Source organism: Epinephelus fuscoguttatus, linkage group LG17 (assembly GCF_011397635.1).
Source record: "Epinephelus fuscoguttatus linkage group LG17, E.fuscoguttatus.final_Chr_v1".
Classification (NCBI taxonomy): Eukaryota; Metazoa; Chordata; class Actinopteri; order Perciformes; family Serranidae; genus Epinephelus; species Epinephelus fuscoguttatus.
Window position 1 is genome coordinate 40,434,298 of NC_064768.1, and position 11,591 is coordinate 40,445,888.

At 45.4% G+C, this 11,591-nt stretch overlaps 1 long non-coding RNA gene across 1 annotated transcript; it reads left to right on the plus strand.

Annotated features, from left to right (window-relative positions):
• The first annotated feature begins 493 nt into the window (after nt 1-493).
• On the plus strand, nt 494-11,591 carry LOC125904641 (uncharacterized). The gene is made up of 5 exons (XR_007451514.1): nt 494-664; nt 3,632-3,770; nt 4,091-4,187; nt 6,158-6,232; nt 10,156-11,591. It is a non-coding gene; the product is annotated as an uncharacterized LOC125904641 (long non-coding RNA).

Genomic DNA, 11,591 nt, shown 5'->3' on the forward strand with positions numbered 1-11,591 from the left:
CGTCTCTCTGGCACAAAGGCGCAAACACACACATTTACATGAACACTCAGGCAAACACACACACTTGCGCACAGACATACACACACACACACATACACACACACTCTTGCCTACAGTCATACTAGTCTGCATGACAAATATTTCTCAAATACACACACAAGGTACACACATTTTTTTCCCTTGCATTGTCTGTCTTTCTCTGAGACACACACGCTCTCTCTCTTTTTCTCACACACACACACACACACACACACACACACACACACACACACACACACACATATGAACGCTGCACTACTCTCTCTGTCTTGGAATTTTACATTTTGATGAAGGAGGAAGCACGTCAACCAATCAGAGCAGCGGGAGCAGGGAGAGACCATCTGGGTGCAGACAGCAGGGTGGTTCGGAGGCGGTTTGAAGGAGTGTTATCAGGGTCGTCCCTACCAGCTCTGCCCCCCGGCGTCCCCTCGTCTGCGGACGGCTGGTGGTACGATCCGCCAGGCTCGATAAGAACCCCTCCTCTCTGTCTCCCCCTCTTCTGTCAGTGCTAGGGTGTAGCTACTGATCCTATACTACAGCAGAGAGAGGGACATCAGGTGTCACAGCTCTGCAACCCCGGCTGAGGCTGCATTACCACGGCAACCGGCTCCAGGGGTGCTGCCAGGTGAGTCTGAGGACACACACATACTCTCACACACACACACACACACACATACACACACACATGCTGTACATGTGGACAATGAGGTGAGTCCATGTTGTGTTCACAGAGATGTGTTGAATTGATGAGATGTACAAACACAGGTGTGCAGCGGCTGATGAGCTCCAGGATGTGAGGATTGTCACTTTGGCATCTTGTAGTTCAGCAGTAGGAACTGTGTAGCCGTGTGTGTGTGTGTGTGAGCGTAGTTGCTGTCAGCGAGTGTGTGTGTGTGTGTGTGTGTGTGTGTGTGTGTATGTTTGTAGCCATGCCAGAATGTACAGTATATGTGTGTGTACATACGCCGTCCCTCCCAGTGTGATGGTGGGAGACAAAGGGTCCCCTCTTGTCTGGCGCGGTAGCAGCGCTCACACCGCCGCTGATGGGTGGGAAAGTTCTCTCCGTCAGCAATCATGTCTGATCGGAAAAAGAAAAGAAGTCAAATAGGGTGCCCCCCCCCCCCCCCCCCCCACACCATTCACCCCCCCACCCCACCCCCACCTTCCCACCCACCCATCGCTGTCGAACACTCCTGACTCACGGTGATAGGAGGACACGGTCACAGCAGATGATCACCCGGTGGGTGGGGGTGGGGGTTGTGATGGGGGTGGGGGTGCGTTCTGAGGACACAGAGGCTGAGAGGAGGAGGGGGGGGGGGGGTTGAAGGCGGTCATGACACTACTGTAATGTGTGATAGACGTACCATAAAGAATGAGGTTAAAACACATGAGGAGGGGTCATCTGCCACTCACATGACTGCCGTGTGCGTGTGTGTGTGTGTGTGTGTGTGTGTGTGTCTGTGTGTGTGTGTGTGTGTGAGGACAGAAAGAATGGGAGCAGGAGCGTAATGTGTCGATGTGCCGGCCATTACTGACCGATAAACCCAGACAAAGGGCGGCGGATCATATGTGCAGTCTCGTGTCATACTCTCAGGGTGTGTGTGTGTGTGTGTGTGTGTGTGTGGGTGGGGAGGTAGGGGGAGGGCTCGTATGTTGAATGGTCACGTATACGCAGGGCGCCTCCGTAAGCATGTGCGTACAGTATGTCTAATCGTCATGTGTGAGCTGGTCCTGAGAGGCGGCAGCCGTCTCCAGAAGATCACATGTGCGCATTGCGCTGCCGTGTTCCTCGCTCCTCTCTCAGTCCCTGACGCCCTTATTCAACCTGTCCCGTCTGACAGCCGCTCGTCATCCCACCCCGGCTCTCCACCGTCATGCAGCACCGGCGGAGCCTCGTTCAGCCTCACAGGGCTGCAGACTGGTCCAGCCCTGTTCCGTGTAACACCACATCATCAATCCCTTCTTTGTGTCAACTACTGTCAGAGACGTGCTCTTATCCTTATGTGGCCTTTGTTCAATCCTGCCCATGTGATTGCAGATCTTTGTGGCGGGGGTGCAGACTAGTGGAGTTTGTAGTATGCAGATTAGCGTTTAAGGACTAGTCAAACCCTTTTTGCTTTAACAAATGCTCTGACAGATAGGTCAACTCTCATTCTGCATTCAAAGAAGACGATATTCTGCATTCAAACAGACCTATTTTCTCAGGACAAAAATATCTGTTATGTAAGACGCGCAGATTTCGTCTTTTCCAGATCATTTTTACGCCATTTATCGGTCAGTGCCGTTTGGGTGAGACAGGATAGTTAGGTTAGAGAAGGGCGGACAGCTGGACTCGAACTCCAGACGTGCAAGTGCACAGGTCGCTCGTTCACCTACAGTGACACGGGGTCGCTCAGTGTGCAATCACCTGGAAAATCAGAATTCAATATTTGACTGAGGCAGCATCCCTCAGTCTTATCATGGCGGCGTGTGACAGGTGTGGGCTGTCGTTATCCTCTATTGTCTGCGTGTTGCATACATCATGGAAGCGGAGTAATCTATATCCTTCGCCTATGGCTTCTCCCAAACTGGATTAGCAGTGACCAAACTGCACAGTCTGTGTGTAAAAACGGTGGCGACGAGAACAAGCTGTACATTTCTCTCTCAGTGCCCCCTCTCCTCCCTCTCTGTCTCCCTCCTCTTCCATTGGATTCCATTTCTCACCCTTCCCATTTCCTCTCCCTCTTCTCTGTGCTCACATGCACACACTCATCCCCTCCTCCATATGTGAGCACTGACAAGCTGTAGGGCGTGCCCCCCCCCTCCTTCCTCGCCACATACGTTACAACGAGCCGTGCAGCGTACATACATCCACGACCATGTGGCGTTCACACATGGCTGCACAGTAACTGACACGCTGGCCGTCATATACGTCCAGGTTTACACTACGGGGCCTCTGCGCTGAGAAGAGACGTGGCAGTCGGATTCTTTTTTACAATTTGGAGGCTGTGAGGTGAGTGTGGTCACACGATGACACACATGGTACTTTGTTGCGTATGTGATGTGTGAACGCTCAGAACTGATGGCGTAAGCAACAATTACCCTAATTGAACATTCCAGAGCAGCCCTGCAAAATGGCTGCCGAGCCGGCACGCTGTCTGTGATGGCCGACAAGAGTGTGTAGGTCTAAGGTGTGTGCGTGTATAGCTGTGTGTACGCCTGTTTGTCTAGGTGTGTGCCTGCGTGTTTGTGCTAACTGTATGTGAGAATAATCCTGCTTTTGCTTTTTTACCGGCTGCTTTGTGTCAGGGGAAGTCTCCGCTCACCGGAGATCTCTGCTAATCCATAATTACCAACCTCAATATACCTCCACTGTCGGAGCCGCTATGTCACACTGCCTCACGGTAACAGCTGATGATTGCGTTTTCCAGAACCTGTAAAAAGATCCAGCCTTGGAAATAAAACTGGGCGCTCCGCATGAGGCAGCGGCGGCGCTGGGAGTCGCCCTTTCAGCTCCACGTCCACCATCTTGAGAACGTCGGCACTTTCACGGACCAGCATTAAGGTGCTGAATGTGTTTTACCAAAGAGCTGACCTTGTTGTTTCTTTACAGCTCTCTGCCTCGCCAGCCCAGCACCCAGCCGGCCACCCAGCCAGCCATCCAGCCATCCAGCCATCCATCCGCCCAGCCAACCAGCCCGCCAGGCCGGCCCTACCCTGCCCAGAACTGTCAACCTGCAGGAGTCATCAGGGTTAGTGCGCCTTTGGCACGCCTCTGTGCCAAAATCATCTGCAAGCATCAGGCAGGAACTTGTAAATTTATAGATCTGCACTTAAACCAAAGGCCAGACAATCAAATAATATACTTAGATTAGAGAAAGAGAGACAAGCCGTCCATAAAACACCGCTCGTGCTCCTGATTTATAACAGTCAATAGGACAAGTCAAGAGACACGCAGGTTTTATTGGAGCACGAAAACTAATGTATCATCGTAATCTTAGAGGAGATATCGAGGGATGGTGATATTGTTTGTTTGATTTATGCTTTTATTTCTTTATGCTTTGACACAAAGAGAGCAGCGACTCCTCCCAAGTCCTCACTTCATTTTTTCCCCCACGTCAGTTCTCTTATGACACGAGTCCAATATAATATCCCAGCAGCTTTCTGAGGTGGGTACCTTCCCTAACACACACACACACACACACACACACATTACTGCACAGAGATAAGCAGCATTCTCTCATTTACATACCCACTATTTCTCCCATTCATATTAGACTACACACACACACACACACACACACACACACACACACAGATTATAAGCATCGCTGGATTAAGTTAAAGCTGTGCCGTTTTGCTAATAATTCAAATACTGCAAGTGCTAGCATTTTCCGCAGTTCATCAGGGAGACGCTGTAAAAAGACAAAGCTGAACTAAATGACTACCAGCGCTCAGGCCTTATCTCAGCTGTGTGGGTGTGCGGCTTGTGTGCTCATGTGGGAGAGAGAAAGAGCGTGTGTGAATGCCAGTCTCGAATGTGACAGCCGAGGGTCGGGCTTACACATTAAAATCTCTCGCCGCCGTTTTTCTGATGCGTTCTCCCAGCAGCAGCAGCAGCAGCAGCGCAGTCACACGGCGGAGAGGAAAGACGACGGTGAGGGAACGCACCGCTGTACGTTCACACGCCACAGACCGTAAAGGGTGTGTCTGTGGATGTGTGCCTATAGGTGTGTGTGTGAGATACCTCTGCTGCTTGCTATTGATTGGGGTGAATAATGCTGTCTTTTTCTCTTTCTCTCTCTGTCAGCCGTTCCTCTATGGATATAATGGAGCCATTTGTTCAATGTCTATAAATACAGCAGGCTCGGGCTGAAAGCGCCGCTAAAGGCAGCGTTTTTACTGTGAAAAATGTAGAAAATAACAACAGTAAAAAGCCCAAATAACCAGCTCTCAAAACATAAAGCAAAGATTGTGCAGACTGTGATCTTAAAATGACGTCCTGTTGGATTTGTGTGTCGTTCTATACACTGACGATTGTTCTGCGTAATCGTCACAAAGCACATTTAGAAGTATTCTATCAGTTGTAGGATCTGATAATTGTCCTGTGAGCTATTAGAGAGCTACAGTAAGCAGAGCAACCAGAGGCCCATTTGCTGTTATTGGGTCCCATTTAAAAGAGCTTCCGGTATTCACCGATATGCTAACGACAATTTGAAAATAAGACCATAAAAAAGATCAAGTTAGAAAGGCCAGGGTAAAGAAATAATCTTGTTTTGTTAACCTATTTAATTGGAAAGATATTGATGTCCGCCTTTGAGCAAAGGGAACATGAGGACAGCAGAGAGAGTGAGTGAGTGTGTGTGTGTGTGTGTGTGTGTGTGTACCTGTGTTTGGCAGAGGGCCTTTTAGACCCGAGCGAAGAGGAAATGGATGCTTGGCAAATGCTCGGCCAGCATCCTTATCGCTGCTGCTCTCCGAGCTGACCACCACAGCTCCTTAATAATGGACACAAAACACAGAGACATTTCTATTTATGCACTCGCTAACACCTCTCAGCCTCCCAGTGTGTTGTTGCTACAGATAATATTAATGCACAAAATAATGTCTCCTAATCCAGGAGGCTGTTCATTCCTGTTAACGCAGTCGTTTATCATCTGATTAAAAAACAGAAAAAGAGGCGATGCAGCGCATTAAAAGGGAAAACTACAGAAACGAGTCCTGTAAGTTTGCGTCTCTGTCTCAGCATGATGTGAGACAGAATGAAGGAGGATTGACACGAGCAGAGGTCTGCTGGTTAATAGCGTGGGTCTAAAACACAGAGACAGGCAGGATGTTCTCCACAGCAAAGCTTTTTGCCTCCCTGGCTTCCATCCCGAGTGCAGACAACAGGCGTCGTCATTTTCCAACTCAATTTACAGACGCATTAGGAGATGCTGAGGCGCGCCCAACTCTCTCAAATGCAATCAGCCTGCCTGTGTGTTTTAAGAGGAAATTGAGGGTGCCGTCTTTATCGACGTCTTTTTGACTTCTCGTCCGCTGCAGACTCCATCTTCTCACTGAGATCATTTCAAAACGTAAACAGCTGCATATGGATTTTTTTCATGACCACCCTTTTACTGATTTGTCTCCCTTTTAGACGACGTGAGAAAAAGACAGAGGATGTTTGTGAGGACCGTCTCAAAAAGATTTAGATAGATTCAGATTTCCTGAGGTAAGTTTCAAATCGATCTGGTGCTGCTGACTTTGTCTTTACGCCTTAAATCTGTCTGTCTGTGTCCACCTGCTTCATGGCCCTCTGCTATATTACAAAATGTTCTGTCTTTAAATGTTTTAATTGATTTAAATTTAATACCCCATATCTCATATTTTCAGCCCATAATGTATTTTTTAATGATGTTTTATTTTAAATCACAGGTCATATTTACCGATGGCGTAATTTGAAACAACTTAATGGCATAATTTGACATGAATTAAAATAATACGCCATTATTTTTAGACAGTGTAAAAAGGGATGATGTCAAATATGTTTTGAAATGATGACAGTGAGTTTAATACACCTTTTTATCAGTCAGAAATCACCTCGCCTCGACAGCTGTTTGTTCTGTATTTTTTAAATTGATCTTCAGTTCCAGGTAGCATTAAAAAGCTCTTTAAATTTTGTGAAACCTGCTGATACCCTGAAAGTGCGCCTCTCCCTCTCTCCTCCTGTAATTGATTTCACACCTTTGAGCCTCACAATAGTTTTCCTGAGTGCACTTAGGGGAGAGATTCAGGACAAAGTCAGCCTGAGAGGTGCGTCCATGTAGATCTCCTCGCGCACACACCAGCTGCCTACAAGCCTGCACCGTTAACGTCCTGTTTGACCCTCAGCTAAACATATGACTAATTGAGAGAGCTTGGGTAAAAACTGAAGAGAGAGGAGCAGGACGCGAGACAAAGGATGGGGGGCTGGGATGCAGAAATGAGAAGAGGAGATGGGAAAGAGCCGGTGGAAAAAAAAAAGAAAAGAGGAGTCAGGGAGATGAAGGAGTTATTAAGAAAAGAAAGACGTTTTTGAAAAGATGGCATTTACTATTATACTCTCCTATCTATAGCTTTCTTTCACTTCCTTCATTCCCTCAAAAATGTCACGGATCATTCATCCTCTTTTTCACCCTTCATTTCTCTCTGTATCACTCCATTTCTTGTACCAGCTGTTCACTCATCTGTTTCACTTTTGATCTCCTTTCAGATTTCTGCATCATATTCCTCCTTTACCTGCTTAACATTTTCTTCTTCCTCCCTCATATCCTTCAAACACTTGTCATTTTTTTCCCAATACATGCTCTCTTTTTTTCAGTCACCCTCTAAAAGAAGCCAGCGGATTGATCTCACACGCACACGCACACGCACGGCTCAAATATTGATTATTCCACCAGCGTGGACACGGAGACACACAAAACATTATTCATATGTGCCGTTAAGTGGCTGCATCGCCTCGACGAGTCTCTTTTTTCTGCCGAGCAGCGGCGTGGATCTATAGTGTTCAGGTGGAGGAGGTCTCTCCAAGCATGTGGACGTTATCTTGAAACGAGGGGCTGGCTGCCATGGCAACCATATGATGAGGCAGGCAGGGCTATTTAAAGGAATTCAGCTGCTGCTCGCGTTCCAGTCAGCTTCACACCGGTCCAGTGAAAGACAAAGAAGTAGATGTGAATGCAGGGAAATATGGATCCTTAAGGTTCCACCCGTTCAATCTGATGCCTGGTGTTAATGCTGGGAACAAATCCCTCAATCACACGCTGAATAAGGGTTAATTATATCACACAAACACACAATGATTGCACATTTTATCTTGTATCCTTCATCATTCGCCATATTCCAAATGTCCTACCCCTGAAATCCATGTTTGTCCGCTGCTCCTCGGTGTGTGTTCCTGTGCCAGCGTGGGTTAAATAAATGCAGCATTTCCACTTAACGACACAGCCGAACATGTGAATGCACCGTCTAACCGTTGCGGTGGGAACACGCTGCACACATTTTAAATCCATTCACATAAAATGAACATGCATTCACACCCTTTCCTGCCAAAATGGATGCACATCGACGATAAACTCTTCCCCTGCAGTGTAATCTATAGACATATAAATACATGCAAATATGAGATGTATAGTGTAGCCAGTGCTTGCTTGTAGAATAGATGATTTTTTTCAAATGGTGATGATGTGCATATGCTTGAATTCTCTGCAGAAGGGGCCTCTGTAACGTAACGTCTCAAATTATTCATAATAAAAAAAGCGTACTTTTCCTCTGGAGAGATATTTCTCAGTGGACAGCAACGCATGGGGAGACAAGTGTGAGAGGAAGAACAACTGCTGTGCACCTACAGTGCCTTGCATGCCAAACAGAGAGAGGCAGAGCAAACAAAGGAAAGCACCATTTCTCTTTCACACATCTCTTATACACATATTTCTCCATCAGACGCACACCTGCAGGAAATTGACATCTATTACCCGTCACCTACTGAGGGAAATGCCGCGTTTTAACTTAAAGTCCCGCGTGTCTCCGTCAACATTTAACTCTGTTAATGATCATTCCTTTTTATTCTGTGCACCAAAGGAAGATTTGTACACAGTGTTTAGGTTATAGAAGTGAGCTTTCCCCAGTCAGCAAATGAAGGCGCATATTAAACATTTATCTCGTGTTTTTACAAGATATTGTCGAGACATTTAGTTTGTGCTGCGAGTCTGACAGGCTTTTGGACTCAAACCACAGCAGTCAGGCTCCGCTGACAGAGAATGAATCAGCTGTTCAGTATTTTGAGCAAAAATGCCAAACAATACTGAGCTTGAGATCCTCAGATACAAAACTTTAATTTGTCTTATTTTCTCAATTTTCTGACACATTTAATTAATAATCAAGAGATCATGTAAGAACAATAGTCGTTAGTTGCAGACATTAACAGACTTCTAGCAGTCGGTCTGTCCCAGAACAAGACTTTAAACTCTTCTTCTATTTTTTCTTTTAGAAATGAGCGTCAGATAAATGTAGTGATGGAAATCGAGAACCAGTTCCACTTGAGAATCGATAGCAAATTGGAATTGAAATTATACGCCTCCGAGCTTATCAATTCCTTTTGTGAAATGCTGGCGTGTCTTTCTGAAAACTGCGCATTGCGAAACAAACCTCAAATGTCCTCGCTGCTGAAAACTTGCAACAAGGAGGAGTCACGGCGGAGAGGAGGAAATGATCCACGTCCTTGTTTTTCATCTCTGTTTATACAATGTAGACTGTGTTAAAAAAAAATCGATAAAGGATTGGACTGATTAGCAAAATCAAGAATGGCATGGGTATCAGTGAAGCCTTATTGATATCCATCCCTACGTTTGACCTTTTTATTTTACTATATTGGAATCGAAACTCAGAATTGGTGAGAATCAATAAGCAGAATCAGGATTAGATTCACAGTCGATAAAATTCATTTCACCTTAAATGAGTGCATGAATTATTATTATTCGACCTCACTGTCCTGGGCTCGCAGGGTTCAAACGTGATTCTTCTCTCCCACAAATAAATACTCCTGATCTCAATGTCCTTTTTCAGCACGCCGATATTCTACAACATTTTAATTTGAAGTGCACAGCTATTGGTGCAAACCGCCGGTGTTCTTTTATCAGTCGGTTGAGCCCAGCGTGCCGTTCCAGCGCCTGTGAGAGCAGTCAGGAAGATTTAAAGTGCTTCATAGAAGCAAAATTATGAGTGACCTCTCTGGTAACACTCCCTCTGCTCTTCACTCTGCTCTTTATCTCATTCTAATCCCAACTCATTTCATATGCTAAGTAAAAGCTTATATCCCTCTTCACTGTACGTACACACAGCCCTCATTGCTGTGGTGTGATTATAAAATTTGCATAGAGGATGTTGTCGGAGCTGTGGAGTGCAGAGACACCAGAGCTGAAGCAGGGGGTTGTGGGTGGTCTAATGCCTGTCAGGTGTGGAGAGGTGGGGCAGAGACTCCCAGAATCCCTCATGTCTGGATTTATGATGAGAACTGGAGGAGAGGAACCCAGAGAAAGTTCCCTCATGTCCTCAGTGTCTCTCTCCTCACCTCCGCCGGTTGCCTCCGAATCTAATTTGCATGTTCTCTTTTCGCAGTTGTCACAGATGTAGCGAAGATTAGGAGGGAGAGGAAGAGGGAGAGCTGACTCCGAGCCCCCCGGGGAGGACGCAATGAGGTGGAACCACTTCTCTGGTTTCCAGTGGAGATGCACAGATCCACCATCAGAGCGCCATCTGCTGGATCGGTGGGGCGGGACAGCTGGTGTTGTGAATCAGGCCGCCGCAATCCAGGGACCGGCTACTTCCCAACACCAGGGTCTCACTCTCACCCCTCACGTCTTCACTGGCGTTCACCTCTCCTGAATCCTGAAGGATACAGCCCGCATATATTTTAGATTAGCACTCTCTTATGGCTGATGTAACAGTGATTGATTACTTATAACACTCGTACTTATCTGTCCAAATCTGTGCAAAGTTGTCCTCTCAATTTATGATCAGAAAAAGCACAGAAAACACCCTAAATAAAATGCCACACCCCATAAAACAAACATAACAAACGATGTTGTCATTTATGATTAAAACAGTCTTTTTCCAAATTAAATAAATGAAATATACATTTCATAAATGTGTCTGTGGCTTAATCCGTTTATTGGCTGGGAATGAAAGCACATGGAAGTTACTGTTCACCTTTGTTTGAAAATGTTGTCATGTTTCATTTGTTGTGTTTGGTGCAAAATGACTGCATATATTTTATTATTAAAGATGGGTTTGAATCACTCCTTCCCAATAATAAATGCTGACTAATGTAATCCAGTGACAGTGGCATCCCACAGGGCTCCGTTGGTGGACCATTTTATTTGATATTGTGGGTCCCCATTATCGGCATGGTGAAATTATTCAAATTGTTCCGAAAATGCATAATAGTAAAAGATTTGGCTTTAATTTACAGTTAATTACAGGCTACTAGTTGCACCACTTTAACAGTAAGTTGCTATATTATTTCTTACAGTAAATTATAGTGGAATGTCAGTTGATCTAACCGTAGTTATGCCTGAATATTACTGTGATTTAGCAGTACGTTCCTGTAAGTTACTGTATTTAACTGTAACTTCACAGTTTATGTACACTGGATTATTGTGATTTGGCAGAAATACAGCATTTCACTGTAAATTCATAGTTAAACTCCATATATTACTGTGATTTAACAGTATAAAATTACTTGCATACATTTCACAGTAAAATTCTGAGTGTGATGAAATATCACAGTAAAAGCCTGTGAGGTGATAATAATGCAATTTATTGTGAAATATTACAGCTACATATTGTAATTTTCTTGAAATGATTTGCAGTGCACTGTCAAATATTTGGCTGTACATTTACAGTAAATTACTAGCTACTAGTTGCATCACTGTCATAGTAAATTGTTGTGAAATGACAGCTGCGTACTGTGATCTCAGCAATGTCCACATGTTACTGTGATTCAGCAGGATGTTCCTTTAAGATTACTGTATTTCACTGTACTCTCACAGGTA